Below are 21,034 nucleotides of genomic sequence, written 5' to 3' on the forward strand. Positions count from 1 at the left end.
CAGCATGCCTCTGAATATCAGTGCTGGCAATCACAAGAGGAGAAAGTGCTGTTGTGTTTAGGTCCCACTTGCAGGCTTCCCATGGACATCTGGTTGGTCACCCTAAAAACAGGATGCTTGACTAGATGGGCCTTTGGCCTGATCCAGCAGGAACAATTTCTCTTTTTAACCAGATGTGTAAAAGTGGAAAGCGATCTGTATTTTACATTACTTCTGAGAGTGTAGGGAAATTATAGGAACAAGAGCACAGCTTGTCTTAATGAAATATTGCAAAAGGAAATTAATTATAGATACAATTTCATAGCTTTCTTTTCTTGTGATAAGCAGGCCAGTAATATTTGCTACACTGCATTGGCTTTGTGTTCTTTTAGAAGGAGAAATTTCTCTGTTGTGAGAAGCAAACGAATCACATTGCTCCCATTGTGTGACAACAAACTTTAGCCCTCTTAATTATTAACATGAAATCCATTAGAGTTGGTTAAGCCCAGACAGTACGTTGGCTCAGCTCGTCAGTGGAGATTTAAAAACAAAGAAAGCTTTTGAGATTAATGAACGATTCTTCTCTGCTCTTACAAAATGTCTCATAGCTTCACACACACCCCAAGGCCGGAACAATAAGAACAAAATAGAGGGAATGAACTGAAGAAGAGGTGGGGGGGAGAGATATAATGCTTGCTTATACGCAACAAGTTTGTGGGAGAATCTTGAGATCCTTCCTGCCCAGATAGGCATAGCTTGATATGGCAGATGATTATGCACTCTAATGAGCACTTGCCTGTGTGAGTTATACCCACTTGCCAATGTGGGGTCAAATCACTTTTGGCCTTGTGCATGAAAATGGAAATGGACTGCCTTCAAGTCGATTCCGACTTATAGCGACCCTATGACTAGAGTTTTCATGGTAAACGGTATTCAGAGGGGGGTTACCATTGCCTCTCTCTGAGGCTGAGAAGCAGTGACTGGCTCCAGATCCCCCAGTGAGCTTCATGGCTCTGTGGGCATTCAAACCCTGGTCTCCTAGGTCATAGTCCAACACCTTAACCACTACACCACAGTGGCTCATGCATGTATGGAAAATTGGGTAGAAGCAGCTTGGATTTGGTTGGACAGAGTAATTTTGGGGATTTCGATGTACTGATGTGACTTCTGGAACTAGTACTGCCTGCTTTGGATGCTAATTTCTATCGTCCCCACAATTAATTGGATGTTTCCTAAATCAACCAATTATTAGAAGAAACATCATTCAGTCTTCAGTGGTGTCTTCTCCAAACAGAAATTATCTTATAAATACTGCTCAGCCTAGTCTTCACGTAGCTTAGGGAAAGACAAGAGGGAAAATTTGGATATTTGAAGACACTGAGAAAAAGTAATGGATTCACAGAGATATTTACTCTGTGGTGGCCTTTTAAATTCACATGTAGAAGAGCAGTTGAGCTCAGGGCCGGCTCCCGGTGTCTGGGGGCCCATGGGCAAAGGCTATCAGGGTGCCCCTTGCCCTCTCGCTTTCCTCCTCAAACCACACTCCTCCTCCCTCTTGGCCTCACCCTTTTAAAGGAAAACAAAAACCAAATGGAAAGACTGGGATGACAGAGGAATCAGACAGAAGAGAGAGAGAGAAGGAACGCCAAATCTTTGTCTGTAAGTGCATTCCTGCCATGGCTCCTCAGTCCCTGCTGCTTGCCCTGCAGCACAGCATGCCATGCCAGGAGCCCCCTCTTCCTCCTTTGCTCCTTCATGATCCAGCCTGGCTTGGAGCTGCTGCCACAGCTCTTTCCTTTTGCCCTTCTCCTGGAGGTCATTTAAAGGGTTAATACTACAGAGATTAGGAGGCAACTAGCCCAGACCATCCCTACATCAGCACTGAATGAGACAGTTGCCAAGTTGAGGAGACCTTCTGGGTTCAGCTTTTCAGCTCCATGGTATTAACTGGTCAATTTCCCCTCCACTCTGGTGAATCAAATAAAAAGAGCAGCTAGCAGGAAAAAACACTTCCTGTCCATTGGAATAGGATAGGATCAGCAACAAGCAGCAGGTCCAATTCTGCTGGGGCCAGTGAGGGGCCCTTCTGCATTCCCGGGCCGCTGCTGGAGCCAGGCCCGGGTGAGCTGACAGTTCATTACCTTTCATCATGGGGTACAACTGGACATTACCACGTACCACTGCTACTCCAGCAGGTGTGTGGCAACCACACAGTAAATGTTTGTGTGCGTCAGATGCCTCCCGAAAGGAAAGCTCCAAAAAAAAAAAAAGTTGCTTTTCAAATTGAGATAGAAGATAATACAATTTGGAACAAAGCAGAACAACATTTTTTTTCATCAGTTATATCATATGTATTTTGCATTTTATTCATATGTACAGAACTTAGGATATTTTAGGTGGTTCTACCTACTACATATTTTGGAAAGCTGTTTCTTCACTATGCATTTGTACAGTACATGCATTTGTATACCGCTTAAGATATTGTAACTAGGGATGAGGGAGAACTTTGATTCGGTTTGCATTTAAAGTTGAATCTATCAAATTTGCACTTTCCAAAACAACATAAGAACTGAAACACAGCCATCCTTCACAATTCACATTTATCTGAATTTTGCAATTCCCTTCACCAACCAAATGATGTTTACAAAAATACATATATTAGAGGAAATTGTGCATAAAAATGAGTATATTTGTAAAAATATTAAAGAATGCATTATATTAAGAGAAATTGCTTGCAAAAATATGTTCATTAGTCAAAACTGCATAAAATGTGTTTATTAGGAGAAATCTGCACTAAAATGCTGATGAATTTTCATGAAGATTTTTTTAAAGACATTCGCAAATTTCTGCAAAAAATGTGGAGAACTGAAATTAATATTGGAAAAATGAGCTACTGGAAGAACCAAAATTGACAGATCCTTCCATCCCTAATCATAACCAAATTTTGCACGATGGTTCCTGAGATCAAGGAGGTGGTTTTTGCGTTTGGATAAAATTGGATGCCATTATTGCATAGTCCCAAGGAGCCCAGTTGCCCCCCAGCTGGCAGTTGCGGACAAGGAAGGGGCTGGCTTGTGCAGCTGTGGCAAGCTGAGCAGGCTCTAGCCAGGTGGGGAGGGCTAGCATCCCTCAATGGTAAACCCCCTCTAAATACCGCTTACCATGAAATCCCTATTCATAGAGTCTCCATAAGTCAGGATCAACTTGAAGGTGGTTGTGACGCCCTTCCCTGGCTCTCCCTGTCAGGTTCCTACCTGCGTGTGGCTACTGCCTGTCACTAGGCACCACCAGGGACTCCACCAGTCCGGACTGTCCTTTTTTATTTTTTCTCTCCCCGCTCTAGCACAGATCTCAACAGATCCCCCTGCTAGGCAACCACCAGTAACATCCTAATACTAGTATTCCCAGAGACTCTGAATACTGTATTGTTATTCTCTTCACCGCTGCCACCATTTATTACAGTTCCCCTTCAGCCTTGGTCATTACCTTACCCTCCTTTCTGGTCTGTGAAACCCCAGTCAAGGATCAGGCCTTTGTTAAACCAAATTAAGTATTTATTAAAGATAACAAAGCTAACAAGATTAACAAGATTTCTTCTTAAGGCACATAAGCATATGGTTTTACTCAATACTAATCCGAACTCCACCTCCCTCCTTCTTCACTCTCTCCTGGCAAAACAACTCTCTCAAACCCCACCAAGCAACCCACTCAGTTCTCTTCTCCCCCCCGATTCCACTCACACTCTTCCTTTTATACATTCAGCCATTTTAAACATTCAGCCAATCATCTAGCATTCTACTGCCCATTCACTCCCCCTCCTCTTTCACTACTTACCATGTATTTTCTAAACAACCAAAACTTACCATATATACAGTAATATAGGAACATCACAGTGGTCCATATCCATTTTTCCATTCAAGATGGCAACCTGAACATTTCAAAACTGCACTGATTTTAACCACTGATTTGGGGTTTTCTTAGAATTCCAGAGCAAAGTCAGGTATGAGGCTACTACTAAATAATAAATTACAGTTGTTATCATCATTAGGGGGTATTTCACGAACTACCCAGCCCAGGAAAGCTTACTATTTCCTTACAAGCTGAGCCCAGGTGCTAGCACAGACCCACTGACACATCAAAAAAGTCTTATGTTTATTTTGGAATTTGAATAAATGTAGAAATATCAATATTCTAGGGCTGTAGAAAGGCAAGATGATTTGAGGTCGACAGGAACCTTGGGGATGTTACCAATGTAATATTTTTCATCCATAAGAGAGCTTTGCCATTATTCTGCAGGAGGCACACATACCATTTCTCTCCAAAAGAATTGCTCCAAAGTACTCCTCCTTTTTCAGTTCCTGTGTGGATCTTGGACAGGTCTCCAATATATAAACAATAACACAAGAAGCAATGAGTGCTTTCAAATTATACTGGGGGAGGAATGGGAAATGCTATGTATTGCCATGGAGGGGAAAAAATAGCTCTGAGGATATTTGAGCAGATTATTTGACAATAGCCACATAGTTTTTGAAAGATCCAGGTTGGATGAAAATGAGAGATACTATACAGCTGGGCTTGTTATATAACATCGTCAAATATCTCAGGAAACATCACTTGAGATTGTTCACTTGTCTTCATGAACTTGTTGAACAGGAAAAGGATAAGATGAAACCACAAAATATATCTCCTGAATAGGTGATGATCAATCTCTTGGGATTACCTGCCAGGACTAAGCGGCAACACTTGAGAGTGATCCAGAAATACATGCATTTGCAGCAGTAGCACCTTTGCCAAATGGATCCTAGAAATATAATTGTCTCTATTGATTTTTAGGCAAAGATCCATTGGCCAGATCCAAAGTCATACCAGGGTCAAAGGCAAGTATCCAAGAAGCCAATAAAACATAAGGTATCCTGGTAGTTGCAGAAGAATAACTCATTTCACAAATTTATCTGAAAGAGAAAGCTGGGGTATAAGGAGTTATTTATTGGTTAGTGAATCAGTGCCTAGATTTGCAGGGTGAGGGATGGGAGTCTATTGGTTTGTTCTAGATTAGAGTATCTCAGCTCATAATGTCAAGGATTGAAACAACTTTATTCAAACATGTTTGTAAGCTGCCTTGAAGGCCTAAATGGTGGGGAAGTAGAATATAAATCTATTGTAGTCAATCAAGTAAATATGCAGAAGAGTACAGCTTAACAACCTTTAACAGATGGATGGCCTTCTACTGTAACAGCATGAACAGGAAATAGCAAACATAGCATAAACAATAACTCAAATTACATCCTTGCTGTATGTTGTACTGCCTTCAAGTCGATTCTGACTTATGGTGACCCTATGAATAGGGTTTTCACAAGGCTGAGAGGCAGTGACTGGCCCAAGGTCACCCAGTGAGCTTCATGGTTATGTGGGGATTCGAACCCTGGTCTGCCAGGTCATAGTCCAACACCTTAACCACTACACCACGCTGGCTCTCTTGCTGTATGTTACTGCTACAAAAATGCTGTGTCCATTTCACCTTAATGCCAAAAGAATATTGAATCACTGGAAGAAATTTTGAATGAGAATGATTGAGAAGGCTGAACTTTTATTTACTGTCCATCAGTTTCTTTAAAGATGGTGATTTGGCTGTCTTAAATCATGTGTTGGTACCAATGTCAGGTTATTCAGAATGGGCTGCAGAACTAGAAAGAAATATGCATTAAGGTTGCTTCCAGATGACATTTCTATTGAGCATTCATCGTTATTTGTGGACAGGTTAGTTAGATGATGTCAGCTATTTATTCAGCACTCATTCAGATATGTTTGTGGAGAGGTTATATGATGTTTCTCAAAGAAGTGTTATCTCACACTTTCCAGTGCATTTTCCCGGTCACTTTCCTTATCACAAGAAGTATGATGGGGGTTGGGGGCAGATTTGTTGCACAAGTGCACCAGACTTTAATTATGCAACCTGAATTTGCTGTACATTATTGAATCCCATCCAAAAAATAACGATAGCCTGGAAGTGTCCTTTGTTACATCAGAGATTTCTGTTATGTACATTTAAAGATAAACATGAACTTTTGGACATTATTTTCCAAATAATTGTAGAATACGCATAGTAAGAAAAAAGAATAATGTATAATCAAGATGAAGGGAGCCAGTGTGGCATAGTGATTGAGTGTTGGACTATGACTGGGAGACCAGGGTTCTAATCCTCACACAGCTATGAAGCTCACCGGGTAACCTTGGGCCAGTCACTGCCTCTCAGCCTCAGAGAAAGGCAATAGTAAACCATCTCTGAATACCACTTAACATGAAAACCCTATTCATAGGGTCACCATAAGTCAGAATCGACTTGAAGGCAGTCCATTTCCATTTCAATCAAGATGAAAATGTAAAAAGAATACTTAATGACATGTATTGGAAGATATTTTTATTATTATTATTATTTGATTTATATCCCGCCCTTCCTCCCAGCAGGAGCCCAGGGCGGCAAACAGAAACGCTGAAATATTTAAGATATTTAATTTAACCATAGCAAAATGTATTACCTATAAAATATTCTCCCAGGAGTTATGACAGGAAATTGATTGCTTAGGTCCTAAGCCTTAGGATAGCAACCCTGCAAGTATACAAATAAATTGCCCTTTTCATTTAAATATTGCATGGTCTTGTTTATAAAAGAATTCATCAGATACAACTAAGTGACAACAGTGCAATGTAAGCCTCCATATCTATCAAAATTGTGCTTTCAGTGATTCAGGGTAACACTTTGTTTCGATGAAGCCAATTATCACCCATGAAGAAATGAGGAATGAACATTTGCTGACAGTGAGATCCATTTGCTGATACTATAAAGTGATAAATACCCTATTGTTTCTCTGCCTCTCTTCGCTGTTAAAAAAAACGCTTGGGAAACTGTCATTTCAGAAACAATGATGCGACATTACGTTTGACATTTCTGTGTGTGTGTGCGTGCGCACGCACTACGCACTAAATGCCAAAGGGAAGAAATCAAGTTACATCTTAATGGTTAAATATTTCATTCATCATAACAAATGTGTTACATGTCTTTTTGTCCTTCCCTGCAAACAACCTCAAAACATTAGATAAGAGTCAATATCCTGATTGAGGGAGCAGTCCTGAGAGCTGCCTGGGAGGCAGCTGAGGGGTCATAAGATGCTGGGGGCTTTCCTCTCCTCCAGCAGAGTGGCCTCCCTGGTTCATCTAGGAACAGCTCTGCCACTGATGCTGTGCCACCAGTGGTGCCAGAAATGGGGTGTGTCAAGTCCAGTAAACTTTGTAGCTTACTTCCATTTTAAAATTTAATTAAAATGACTTATATGCAAACAATGTTTATGAAGTAATGCAGATCCACATAACACATTTAAAGCACACCCAACTTGCTTTTAAAGCTCAAAACTTCCCCCAAAGAATCCTGGGAAGTGTAGTTTCTCCCCTCAGTTATAGTTCCCACCACTCTTAACAAACTACAGTTCCCAGGATTCTGTGGTGGGATTCATGTGCTTCAAATGTACGTCGAATGTGCTTTAAATGCATGGTATGGATCTGCCCTAGTATGCTGTGCATTCATTAGTAACGGAAAAGAACCATTTTAAAATATACTTTTTAAAACAGGGCTATAGCTCAGAGGTAGGGTACATACTTTGCATGCAAGGGTCCAAAATGCAATCTCTGGAAGAGACTATTACCTGGAATCCTGGAAAGCCAATGCTAGTCCATGTCATCAGTACTCAGCTAGATGGCACTAAATGGCCTGAGTCGGTATAAGGCAGATTCCTTTGTGCCTAAAAGAGGGAAGAGACCCAACAGCCACAGTGACTCCAAAATTTATTTATGTATTTTATTTACAACATTTATATACTGTTTTATTGTAAAAAACCTCAAAGCAGTTTACAGAAAGAATTAAAACAATGAAATTATTGGCAAAACCAGTTAAAACAGGTATTTAAAAACATTCCAAATATTAAAACCAACAATGAGTTAAAACAGATAAAAAGCGCAATAGCTTCTACATACCTGGGTAGGCTTCCCTAAACAAAAATGTTCTAACAGCTGCTGAAAAGAGTACAATGAAACGCCTGCCTAACGTAAATACAGAAGAAGTTCCAAAGTGTAGATACTGCCACACTAAAGGATCGATTTCTTACAAGAGCAGAACAAGTACTATTTGAAACCTGTGATATGGAAAGCACACGTTGAACTTGGCCTGGTAGCAAATTGGCAACCAGTGCAGATTTCTGATAGGGTCTCACTCATGTCAGCAATTGTGCCACAGCATTCTGCACTAACTGCAGCCCCAGGATCAGGTTGTGCTGCGTGGGGATTTCCGTGATCTTGGCTGACTAGCTGTCAGGATTTATTTAGTTTTGGTAGGAACCCTGACTGGTTGTGGGATGCTGAGTTTTCTGTCTTACTCCTAGGAATCTTGTGATTGGTATGGTATTGCATTTAGGAAATCAACTCTGTCTTGTTTTTCTTTTTCTATTTGCATTTCATTTACCTCTAACCTTACTCCCTTACATCCATAGAAGCAACAACAGTGGTTCCATGTGGTCAGCTCAACCCCCTTAAACCCGCTGAGGATGCACCTTGTTATTTGCATGATGGTTTGTTTCTTACCCAACAGTGGTAAAAGAGAATTCACATACTGGGAAGTGTGGCTTCAATTGCTGTTGTTCCCAAGCTACTGCTTCTGAAAGTAGACCAAAGCATGTGTGTTTTCTCTCTGTCAGTTATTATTCACTGGAATTGGGTTGGCTGTCAAAGTGAGTTTATAGCAGCCCACAGAGTAGCCAGGAAAGAGTAAAGAATCTTCTTAACTCTTACTTATTTCTCAAACCTCTCTCTGCAGTGAAGGGTCAAATCTGTAAAGACGTTTGGGGCAGCAACATTAAAAGGCAGGCAGGGCATTCCAGGCAGGGGGTTGCCAACCTTACTTTGATGTGGGTATCATTGCATAGGATGTTGACGTGTGTGCGTTGTTGCGTGAAACAGCATACATTACGTTGGAGTTAAGTTGAGCAAGAAACTTCTTCAGAGCATTAGAGCATATTAAGAGTCTTTATTAAGACATTACGGCCAAAGGCTTAAGAGTAAATACATGTAGAGTTTCACCCCCCCTTCTGGTACATCTCTCTTCAAAGGTAAACACAAAAAAGAACCTCTCCGTTCAGAGGCAATACACAGAAGACCAGCCTCACAGTTCAGAGGCAATATTCAGAAGACACAACTTACAGACTCTGTTAGAACTTTCCCAGTTGCTATCTCACGTTACCATGACAACCGCTGGCCTTGGATGTCTGCTCACTCTCAGGCCAAGAGATAACAGTTACTTCTCCAAACTTGCAGGCTTTATGGAAAACAACTAGAGACAGTAATGCCCATGGGTCACAGCCCAACATACCCCCCTTTTTTTCCATTAAGACTGCAAATACTTTCCATTGCATCTATAACTTTTCCATTTCAGCAATACAAAGGTAATACATTTCAATACATTGCATCATACAGATCCATATTACATCTCAGTACATTGCAGTACATTTCAGAACATCTCTGTACATTTAGCTAGAACTTTATTCAACCAAACTTTGGCTCATTCCAAGCCTTGTCACCAGTTTGCCAAATTTCTCCTCACACAAAGGCTTGGTCATTATGTCAGCCGCCATGTTTTGTTTCTTGCTGCTCCAGTCAATGCATGACCCGTGCCACATCACAACTATGCCAGAGGTTGACTTACGACTGCTCAGTTCCCCTGCTTGATCTGCATCCACAAAACATTCAAGACCTCCTGTCTTTGCTCCTGACAAAACCAGACTCTTTGTCTCCGTGCCTTTCAGATTTATGTCAAGATCTGGTTTAAATGTTTGCGCTTGTGTTTCTGGACACCAAACTCTGAAATATGCATTCTCTTGTGCTCTAGGTGCACGTTTGCCACGTCTCTTACCCTGTGGCTTGTAAACTCGGCTGCGATGCACTCTTTCAGGCATCAGCCTGACTGCATTACATGAATACTGTGGCTGTGTGCTTTTAACAGCTGTCTTCTTACAGCTCTGACCGTCATTCTCTTTCCGCCCCATTAAACTCAAGGCATCAGCACACTTCACACCCATGGTCATTCTAAACAGCCCTTGTGTCATAAAACCCTGACAGACAACTTTGCCTCTTCTCTGCAGAAAACATTTTATTCTATCAAATGTTACACAATACCCAGAAGTCACCAGTTTGTGAACTGATAAAATATTATGATCCAATTCTGGAACAAACAAACATTCTGACATTATCCCAAGTTTATTAAATCTCACCAGTCCTCGGGCTTCCACCCGTTTCTGTGATCCATCCGCAAGTTGCACAAAATCTTGCACTTCTTCTGAAACATAAAACAAACTTCTGTCTTTGATTAATATATGGCTTGCCCCGCTGTCAACAAGCCAGTCAATAGGTACTAAAGTTTGTGGCTTCTGTTTACAAACAAAGTTCACACTTCCCTGCTTCAAGCCTCCGTCCCTGGAGTTTTGCTTGACTGTACAGTCATTTTGGAGATGCCCACGAGCCCCACAGGCATAACAAGCCTTTAACAGCTGCTGCTTGTAATCCTGTTTGCTTTCGGCTGCCTCCTCCGGTTCGGCACTTTTCTGCTCCTTGCTTCTGACAGCTTCCATCGGCTCGGCTCTCTGCGCCTCCTGCCTCCGCTGCCATTCCTGGGACAAATCCTGCAACGCGTCCCACATCTGTTTAGCCGACGGCTCATCTCTCACACACATCAGTTGAGAATCCGATAGAGCCAAGATTATAAACGCCTGCGCCCTCTGGTCTCTGCGCTTCCAGGCCGCGGTCAATACCGCCGGGGGTGGTTCATCTATAATGTCCCATAAATCCTCTGTTATCAGCAAAGCCCGCATCCTTGGCTTCCAGCTGCCATAATTCTTTTCATTAAGCCGTTCCATCGGCAAGCCTCCCCCAGACAGGTTTACAGCCATGTTGCTCACCTCCGTCTGGTTCAATCAATCAAGCTGCCCTCTCTGGAATTCCGTCTGCCGTTCAGACCAGCAACTTACTCCCGTGTAATGTGCTGTGGATCTGGGCCCATAACCCCTGTTGACGTGTGTGCGTTGTTGCGTGAAACAGCATACATTACGTTGGAGTTAAGTTGAGCAAGAAACTTCTTCAGAGCATTAGAGCATATTAAGAGTCTTTATTAAGACATTACGGCCAAAGGCTTAAGAGTAAATACATGTAGAGTTTCACCCCCCCTTCTGGTACATCTCTCTTCAAAGGTAAACACAAAAAAGAACCTCTCCGTTCAGAGGCAATACACAGAAGACCAGCCTCACAGTTCAGAGGCAATATTCAGAAGACACAACTTACAGACTCTGTTAGAACTTTCCCAGTTGCTATCTCACGTTACCATGACAACCGCTGGCCTTGGATGTCTGCTCACTCTCAGGCCAAGAGATAACAGTTACTTCTCCAAACTTGCAGGCTTTATGGAAAACAACTAGAGACAGTAATGCCCATGGGTCACAGCCCAACATAGGATCCCTAGGCAAGCCTTATAAACTGCAAAATCCTAACAATATCTACCCAGAAGTAAGTCCTGCTGAGTTCTATGGGGCTTAGTTCCTTAGTAAGTGTGTTTAGAATTGTAGCCTTCAGGGGCATCCATCTTTACTCCTGAGTGTTCCCATCTAACATCTCCACAACACTAGGCTTTCTTCCTACAATGGCCTTCTGGTGACTGGCCTGGCCTGAGAGCACTTAAACCCTTCTTGCCAGAAGCAAGTAGACTAGATTAAATGTTCCTTACCCAGTCTCTCTAAGCAGGTGAGAGGAATGATCTCGTCACTTCAGCTGGACCTGGAAACACCCTCATTTAGCTAAGATTTCTATATTAATTTCCAATCAGATAATTTTTGGGGGGTGGTATGCTCCAAGCAACTGTGGTTGATGCTTAATGTATCATGCTTAACGACATCACTAGGGCCCGCCCCTATGACATCATTAGGGCACACCCCTATGACATCAACAGGGCCCACCCCTGAAATCTCAGGGTTTGGGATGCTTTTGACCTGGCATCCCTAATCTACTCCAGATCTGGAGCTCAGTGGGAATCAATGGGAGGGTGGAAAGTGTAATAAGAAGGGGGGAAGACATTGCTCCCCACAATCCTTCCTGAGCTTGGTGAGCTGGCAGGGCTTAGAAATGGCAGTTCCTCTGCCATAGAAGCTTCCTCTACTACCACTTTAGGATTGGCCAGTTAGGCTGCAGACTGTCCTGTCCGATAAACACTTAGTTGTGAGAAAGCCCCCAGTGAAATCATTGGGATTTATTTCTAAGTAGACAAGCATGAAGAGAGTTGCTTTATGCAGCAGAGTTTATTGGAGATATAAAAGAATGTGAAAGGGAGTGGTGTTTATCTTAAACACACTCAAGGAGGAGCCCTTTCAACTGACTAAATATATCTATTGCCCCTAAGGGTCAATAGATTCAGAGCACACAGGGAGACAATGCATTGATTGAAGTGAGGCTTCCAACAAAGCATAGGATTGCACTATCAGTTAGTGAATTTACTGGTTAATGGATCTATCCAAAGCAAATTTACATGGATAAAAGTCTCCCTGTGGTCAATAGTGTTTGCTGCATATAAGTGTGCGTTGTTCTACAGCAAGGTTGGTATTGTAGTGAGTTTGGGGGGTGGAATGGATGATTCCTGTGAGTCCCCTTTCAGCCTCTCATTTGGAATCCTGTGCCTTGGGGTGAGAAACTCTGCTCTGCTGGTCAGATGAGCTTCTTTTGTTAAACCAATAGAGTGGCCAGGTTTGTAATGGGCCTATCAGGTGCCCAGCAACTGGTGAATGGGCCAGGAAGATCCTTTTGTTATTGAAACTCTTCAGGAGAAGTCTCCGCCCCCCTCCTGGAGCCTAGGAGAGGCTTGTGTAGAGAGTGTGTTTTAGAATTGTCTAGAGAACAGCTGGGAACTGGAGACAGGCAGAGAGGCTATCCCACTGCACCATGGCTTTAGGATGCCTCCTGCAACCCAGATGGAAAAGCTGGATATTGGACTACTGATGCCTTGAACCCCTCCATCCTAAGCTCAGGTTGGAATGTGTGTAAATAAATAAACCATATTTCATAAAGACACCACAGTCTCCACTGACCTTCTTCCCAAAGGAAACCAAACCCTGGATGAGTGCAGGGACCCCTGAGGTCTCACCACTCGGAGACTGGGGAGGCGCGCAACAGTATTATATATGCATAGGAGACTTACACTGAGACTTATTTTTTGGTGATGGATTGGGGGGGGCACAATCTGCCACCTGAGGCAAATACCTCATTCTGTCTTATTATAGGCCTGGCCCTGCTTATAGCTTATCCATAACAGACTTGTATCATTCAAAAGTCCTATGTGTTTTAGTGTACAAGAGAAACTTGTGGAAGGGCAGATGCTTCTGCATTTGTATAATGCTTGATGTGGTAGAAGCCCTCAGTTTTCAGTGCTCCCTTTCGGGGTTCTCAGTTTTCAAAAAGGCGCTGAGTAACTGGATTGGACACTGAAGTGAAATGTGATTTGCGGATGCTGCCAAGCCCTTTCAGGAACTGGTCCAGAAGATGCTGAGTCATGCTAGGCTCACTCTTGTGTCAGATGATGCTTCCATTTTGTATAATTCCCTGTGCCGCAGTTGATTAGCATGCCAAGTGGTTAATCAAACTGCTGTTGATTTAAGTCTTTTGGCTCTAATGCTTTCTATCACCTAATAACAGCCATTTCATCAGGCTGTAGAGCAGAGGGAAGGGAGGGAAGCAAAGCTATTTCATCACCTCTGCCACTTCCAGTGCGTTTCCACCTTTTTTGTGTGAAAACAGGGGCACATAGCGCTACTCAAACCCCGCTGCTTTTTCCTATAAAACCTGGTGGCAGCTGCTTGGGTGCATATTTTTTTCTAATTCACTTCTAAGAGATTTTGCAGCTGATCGGCAGATCAACCCGTTCCCCCTCTGGGTGTGGCTAATGGAACAGTTTGCTGTAGGTGACTAGTGTACTCACAGCCCTGGTGGTGGCCACTCCATGAGTATTTGACTCTGTTTCTATCCCAGCTGGACCTTATAAGAACAAAAACTTTAAGAACTGGTACATGAGGCTGTTTTTTACTTCCCTCCTCCCCATCCCTTTTAACTTGTCTTTTTAGATGGTAAGTTTCAAGGCATTAAGACTACTTTACTGCTGATTTACTGGGCTCCTCCTGGGCAGAAGGGCGGGATATAAATCTAATAAAGAAAGAAAGAAATTTTTGGAAGCTGATCTGGGAGCCTTTTTAACTAAATATGCCTTAACAATATAAATAATTAAGAAATGCTGAAGAATGCAATAGAAAAATTCTCTTGGGAAACTTTCCTCTTCTCTTTCCTTATCCACATTTTTTACTTGTTCACCCCATTTCAAGGAAGTATCACGTGGGCAGCAAATATCCACCATCCAGATGGCCTCTTCCCCTGTAAGATGTCTATAAAAGGTAGTATATTTAGAATGCAGACTAGATTCCCCATCCCATCTGTAGACTTAAATTGATTTAGCAGTTATTCCATCTGTCCCAGGGACCTGGGAAATCTAGTTCTGAGAGTAGAAACTGAGGCTGTGAATACGCTAGTCACCTACAGCAAAGTGTTTCTGCTAGCCACACCTGGAGGAGGAATGGTTGATCTGCTGATCAGTTGCAAAATCTCTTTGAAGCTGAATATCTTTTAAAAAAACACTCAAGCTGCTCCCACCAGGTTTTACAGAAAAAGGAGGTGGGGTTTCCAGAGCTTGGAAAAGTTACTTTTTTGAACTGCAACTCCCATCAGCCCAGCCAGCATGGCCACTGGATTGGGCTAATGGGAGTTGTAGTTCAAAAAAGTAACTTTTCCAAGCTCTGGGTTTGACTAGTGTCATGTGCCCCTCTTTTCAGAAGAGAGAGGTGGAAAAGCACTGGAACCGGCAGAACAGTAAGTGTGTTTCTACCCTAAGGATCCCTAACAGCATTGGTCCCTCAGTCCCTAACTAAACTACAACTCCCAAAATATTTAGGGAAGTAATGAGAGTCAGGGTAGAAACACACTCACTTTTTTGCCAGTTCAGCTAAGTCTCCCCTTTGCTCTTCAGAAAACTGGGACACAATGCTAGTCAAGCCCTGACCCTTTTTACTGGGAAACCTTATGGGAGTCGCTTGAGTATGCTTTTAAAAAAAATTCAGCTTCAAAATGCTCACAGCTGATTGACAGATAAACCTATTTCCCCTCAGGGTGCGGCTAATCGAAACACTTTGTGTCCTAGGCTGTGTGGTAAAGGAATGGAGTATGTGTTTAAAGAGAAGACAGCAAGAAAAAAGAAAAGAAACAGGAGCCTGATTATGGTCATCTACAGCCAAAGTTTTATATTTTCATGACACAAGCAAATAAATAATTACATAATGTGGTATTTATTAACTATAAATTGTTCTTTATAGTGGCCTTGGGAAGTCTCCCTCCCTCTAATGTAAAGTGTTGGGCAGGTACTACTTCCTGCTTGCAACTCTCCTGTTCCAGTAGTGCTTAATTTATTTTAATTGCATGACATCAAAGAACCAATGATGGAGAAGGAATCATCATCATCATCATAATCTATGCCAGCCAGCACTAAAACTCAGAAGTGACTTTGTAAGACAGACATGGTGCCATAAATTAGGCTATAGTACATGCTTACCTGGTGGGAGTAAGTCCTATTGAAATCAATGGGGCTTATTTCTGAAGAGACTGTTAGTGGCTATCTCAGGGAATCTAACTATAAAAATTTTTATCTCCGAAATCTTTTTAAAAATTAGAATAAATGGAGTGTATGTCTTCTGCTGAAAACTGTTTTACTAAATCCAAGATGCAGGAAACAGAGACCTTTTGTGTGTTTCCTTTCTGCACTAACATTGCTATTACAGTCATTGCCTTGAGGTCGGACAAGGAAGGAAACAATTGTACTCCCAAGGAATTAAAAAGGTTTCACAGAAACTCATTGCAGCAAGTTTGATGATTATCATAGTTTGTTCAAGGCAAGATCTCTGTGCTGCTGTTGTTCTCTCTATAAAACTAGATTTAAATAGTAAGAATGCCAAGAAGGTGTTCACATATGGCAAACATGTTCAGAAGGAGGGGGGAAATCCCTGAAGATTATACAACTATGGGGGAAGACACAACAATGTATGCAAAGGAGTGGGGGCACTTTGAAAGTGTCCTCCCCATGCTCCGTACAAATATAACCTTTGCTGTCTGTCTCAGGTAAGCTCTGAAAAAACTAGTTTTGCAAGCAGTAGTGTAGTGGCAAATTCAGAAGTGCAGGGTCCCTTCTTGTTAATCACAGCCATGTCCCCTCCCCACTTTTTTTGCTGTGGGGTTGAGAATGACATCCTTGTTAATACCTAGGAACAAATAAGCATGAAAGAGGAAAGTGTTAGCACTGAGAAGAGTCTTCTAATCGTTTGACTCATCTTCTTTCGCTCTGATTGGCTCCAATCTGCAGGAAAGGACAAGGAAGCATGTTAGAAGACTCTTCTCAGTGATTAATACACCCCTCTTTCATGCTGATTGACTTGTAGGATGCTGGAGATATAAGGAGCCTGATGGGACACTGCTCCCAAAAAAGTAAAAGATCTAAGACACACACCCACGAGACCCTGCATGACTACACCCCTGTTTCTAAGTCTGACGTTTGAATAAACAAAAAGTTGATTACAGAAGGTATCTATTGCCTAACACAATAGTAACATTGTCAACACAACTCCCCCTAATCCCTGGAGCATTCTGATTGTCTTTTTAAAAAATTAGATTTTTTTAATAAGGTGAAAAATGGAGGTATAAATAAATAAATGTGTGATAGATAGATAGATAGATAGATAGATAGATAGATAGATAGATAGACAGACAGACAGACAGACAGACAGACAGACAGCCAATGAGAGGGCAAGGCTGGTGCAAACACAAGGATATGGCATTTGCAACCATGACTTCTGTTCAGTCAAGTGAAAAACAAAGTACTTCCTTGTTTGCTTCTATTTTTAAAAACTAATAAAAAGTCAAAAGAGGGAGTGATTTAAAAAAACAATACAGATTAAGTTCCCAGACTTATTGGGAAACAATCAGAGAGAGAGAGAGAGAGAGTTTAGGGTTACCAGTATCAACACACTAGCTGCTTCAAAAGCTTCCAGACCATTTTCTGTGGCTTCAGTTTAGAATGCATTTGCCCATGGCTTGACACATCTCCCTTCCCTCCTAGGGATCTCAGACCTTTTAGGACCATCCACAGCAAAGCGCTGGGCCAATCATAGTCTCTGCCCAACCTACAGCAAAATATTTTAACTGGGCACACAATGGAGTGGCAATGAGTTGATCTACCAACTAGTTCTGATTTCTGTGTGAAGCTGCTTTCACAGAGAAATGCATTGGGGCTGCATTTCCCCAGGTTTTGGAGTAAAAAGGGGTAGAGTTTGAGTAGCATCGTATGTCTCCAGCTTCAGAAAACAGAGCTGGAGACACACTGAAGCCAGCACAACCACAAGTGTGTCTGTAGTATCCTAGTTCTGGAGATGTCCTTTTTAATGAACTGAGTTTGTCTCACGAACATAACTTGTGGAAGAAATGTGGAGGGGAAACCAGAGAGAATTTCTCAGCTGGAAAACCTTACTATGGCTATGTACTCACCAGTGTGTTAATCTGCATGTGAGTCACACAGAGTTGATTTTTCCATGTGCGCTTTTTACATGTTCGTCCCAACATGAGCTTTTTCAATTGAACTCTATCTCAGTGTTTCCTATTCACACTAGTGGGCAGAGCTCGAGGGGATGCATTCACACTGTGTGTTGTCTCCTCCCCTCTATTAGTATTTTCTCACCCTCCCTGAGTTCTGGAAACCTGAGGACTATTGTGGGCATGTGTACAGGTATTTATTTACATGACCATGCACAGCATGGTGTAGTGGTCAGAGCGCTTACCTGGGAGACCAGGGTTCAAATCCCCACTCTGCCATGAAGCTTGCTGGGTGACCTTGGGTTAGTCATAGCCTCTCAGCCTAACCTACCTCACAGGATTGTTGTGAGGATAAAATGGAGAGGGAGGAGAACCATATGCGCCACCTTGAGCTCCTTGGAGGAAAGGTGGGATATAAATGTAATAAATAAATAAATAAATTGCGATATATGTTTTCCAATACCAGCAGCCTACTGAGGAGCTCCTTGCCAACAGAAGTTGAGGTGTAGTGATAGATGGTACCCAGCAAAACATCATCACACATGTGGTTTCTTTTTCAAATGTGCTTTATATTAAAATGTGCTACACAATGCGCTTAAATATATCCACAGACTGTACTAGAGGTTTATGAAAGTATTCATGGTGTGGAGGGAGGATTTTTTTTATTCTCTCAAAAGACTTAGGGTGATATTCAATGCTAGTCCTACCCATTAAAGTTAACAGAAATGAGGTGAGTAGGAGTTTCCTAACAGCTCTCAGTACTCTTATCAAACTATAGTTCCCAGGAGTCTTTGGGGGAAGCCATGACTGTTTGAAGTGGTTTAAAACTGCTTGAAATGTAAGGTGCAGATGTGGCCTAAGATTAATGGCAGAATGCTGAATTCCTCATGGGAAATTGCAAACACTTGCCAATGCTGAATCCATTGTCCTTTTGAAATATGAAGGCTGTAGCACTAGCTTTAGTTAGCCCCAACTGCCTGTACATCTCCTTTAGAATATGCAGGAACAAAAAGTACTGAGCTCTAACAAATGTAATTTTGAAAACAAGCATGCTGCCCAAATTAATATAGCTGATGTCTGTAACATACTAATGAAATTTAAAACAAATGTTGCTTGATGTTCATAGTATGGAAATGGAAATGGACTGCCTTCAAGTTGATCCCGACTTATGGTGACCCTATGAATAGGGTTTTCATGGTAAGCGGTATTCAGAGGTGGTTTGCCATTACCTTCCTCTGGTTCATAGGATACTACTGAAAAAAATAAAGTGCACCAGAATGTTGTATATAAATGCATTTCTCCACACAGAAGTAGATTAGGTTTCCTCTCAGCTGAAAATCTTTGTCTGGGCTGCAGACATTGTAATTATTTCCCAATAAGGGAATTTGATATGTCAATGTTTCTTGGTTTTATATTACAGTGATTTGATTCAGGTGATATACAAGATGAACAATGTTACAAATAAATAAAAACTGTTTCCTGGAATTTGCTTCCTGGTTTCATTGCAAGTTAATCACATGGCATTTAAAAGTTCTGGGCGATGAGAAGAATGCTGTCCAAAACAGCATTGTTTTATGATCTACACATTCAAGATACATGAAGCTGTGAATACTATTTGTGTAAAAGAACAGGGTAAAATAAAGCTGCCATCCTTTTTTGAGAAACCCTAGTCAAAATCTATAAAGGACTCATTGTTGATGACCCTTCAAGAAGACAAGACCTTCAAGAAGATAAGAAGTTAAGAACATAAGAGTCTGCTGGATCAGGCCAGTGGGGCATCTAGTCCAGCACCCTGTTTTCACAGTGGCTAGCTAGATCCCTATGGGAAGCCTACAAGCAGGACCTGAGCACAAGATCACTCTCCCCTCCTGCAGATTCCAGCAACTGGTATTCCAACTGTTAATTACTTCATGGCATTTCTTTGTTTGCTTAAAAGAGGAGAGCCCACAGCATAGATCCAGATTCCTCTATTGCAGTTTTACCTGGCCCCAGATTGCTTCAAGTGTGGTGAAATTTTTCTCTACAGTTTCACTTATAAGGGTGGGGGGGGGAAGCCATGCTATATCTCCCTTGGGGATTTTGTATGTCTAGGACACAGCATATATACGTTGCATAATTATGAAGCTGTTACTGGGTGATCATGGCATCAATTATATTAGGCAGCTTGAACACTTGTGTGCAGCAGGCGAGTTTCTGCAACAAAAGAACACATAGTGTTGGTCCCTAAACAACTATATGACTCAGCCTTAACCAACCTGGTGCCATCCAGATGTTTTGGACTGAAATTCTCGTCAGTAGTAGTCTATGGTGACTGATGGGAGTTGTAGTCCAGAACACCTGAAGGGCATTAGGTTTGTGAAGGCTAGTCTGGCTAACAGACTAACCCTGAAGAAACTGACCACCTTTGGCTAAGGCTGCATACAGATGTACAAAGAAATAGGAGCATCTCCCCCCCCCTTTTTTCCTTGCCTTGGGTGAAGTTCTGCTTCTTCCCACTTTCACACTTATACATGGTTCCTGATCAAAATCCATTTGTCACCATTCCCTTCCATGCTTCAGACTGGCTGTCTACTTTATTTTCGGGTTTTCTTTTCAAGCATCTGCATGGTTTTCCATTTAAACATTTGTTGGGTGTTTTTTAAACAAATGCCCACCCCCAGCCACAACTTTTTTACACATTGAAATCTGCTCAAATCGACAGGAGACATGGTTCTGTGATTGGTATATGGGCCACTAATCAGTGTTGTGCACTCCCTGGAACTTGGACAGGGGAACGTTGCTTCATGATTCACACAAGAGGTCAGCCAATCAGCACTATGCAAATCTGCTTCTCCTCAAACTGGGGGAGTGGGAAAGGTTCTGTCTAAGACCAGTTTTATTTTACTTTTATTTAACAAAATTTATACACCACTCAATTGTACATAACCTCTAAGCAGTTGGCAAATAAGCTATATGATGTAACTGTGGCACCTATATATCCATAACAGGCTCACCAGTGGAATCAGTGGTGGCTAGTGGTTCCAAGTCAGTGGGGCAGTGGAATCAGCTCCAGGTTTTATTTATTTGGTAATTATTTTATTTATTTATTAGGTTAAGATCCTATCCTTCCTCCCAGTAGGAGCCCAGGGCAGCAAACAAAAGCACTAAAAACACTCGAAAACATCATGAAAATAGCCTTTAATATATATTAACACAAAACATCCTTAAAAACATATTAAACCAAACATCTTTAAAAACATTTTTAAAGTTTTAAAAATATTTAAAACAGCTTTAAAATATATTAAAAAGCAATTCCAACACAGAC

Source organism: Rhineura floridana, chromosome 4 (genome assembly GCF_030035675.1).
Source record: "Rhineura floridana isolate rRhiFlo1 chromosome 4, rRhiFlo1.hap2, whole genome shotgun sequence".
Lineage (NCBI taxonomy): Eukaryota > Metazoa > Chordata > Lepidosauria > Squamata > Rhineuridae > Rhineura > Rhineura floridana.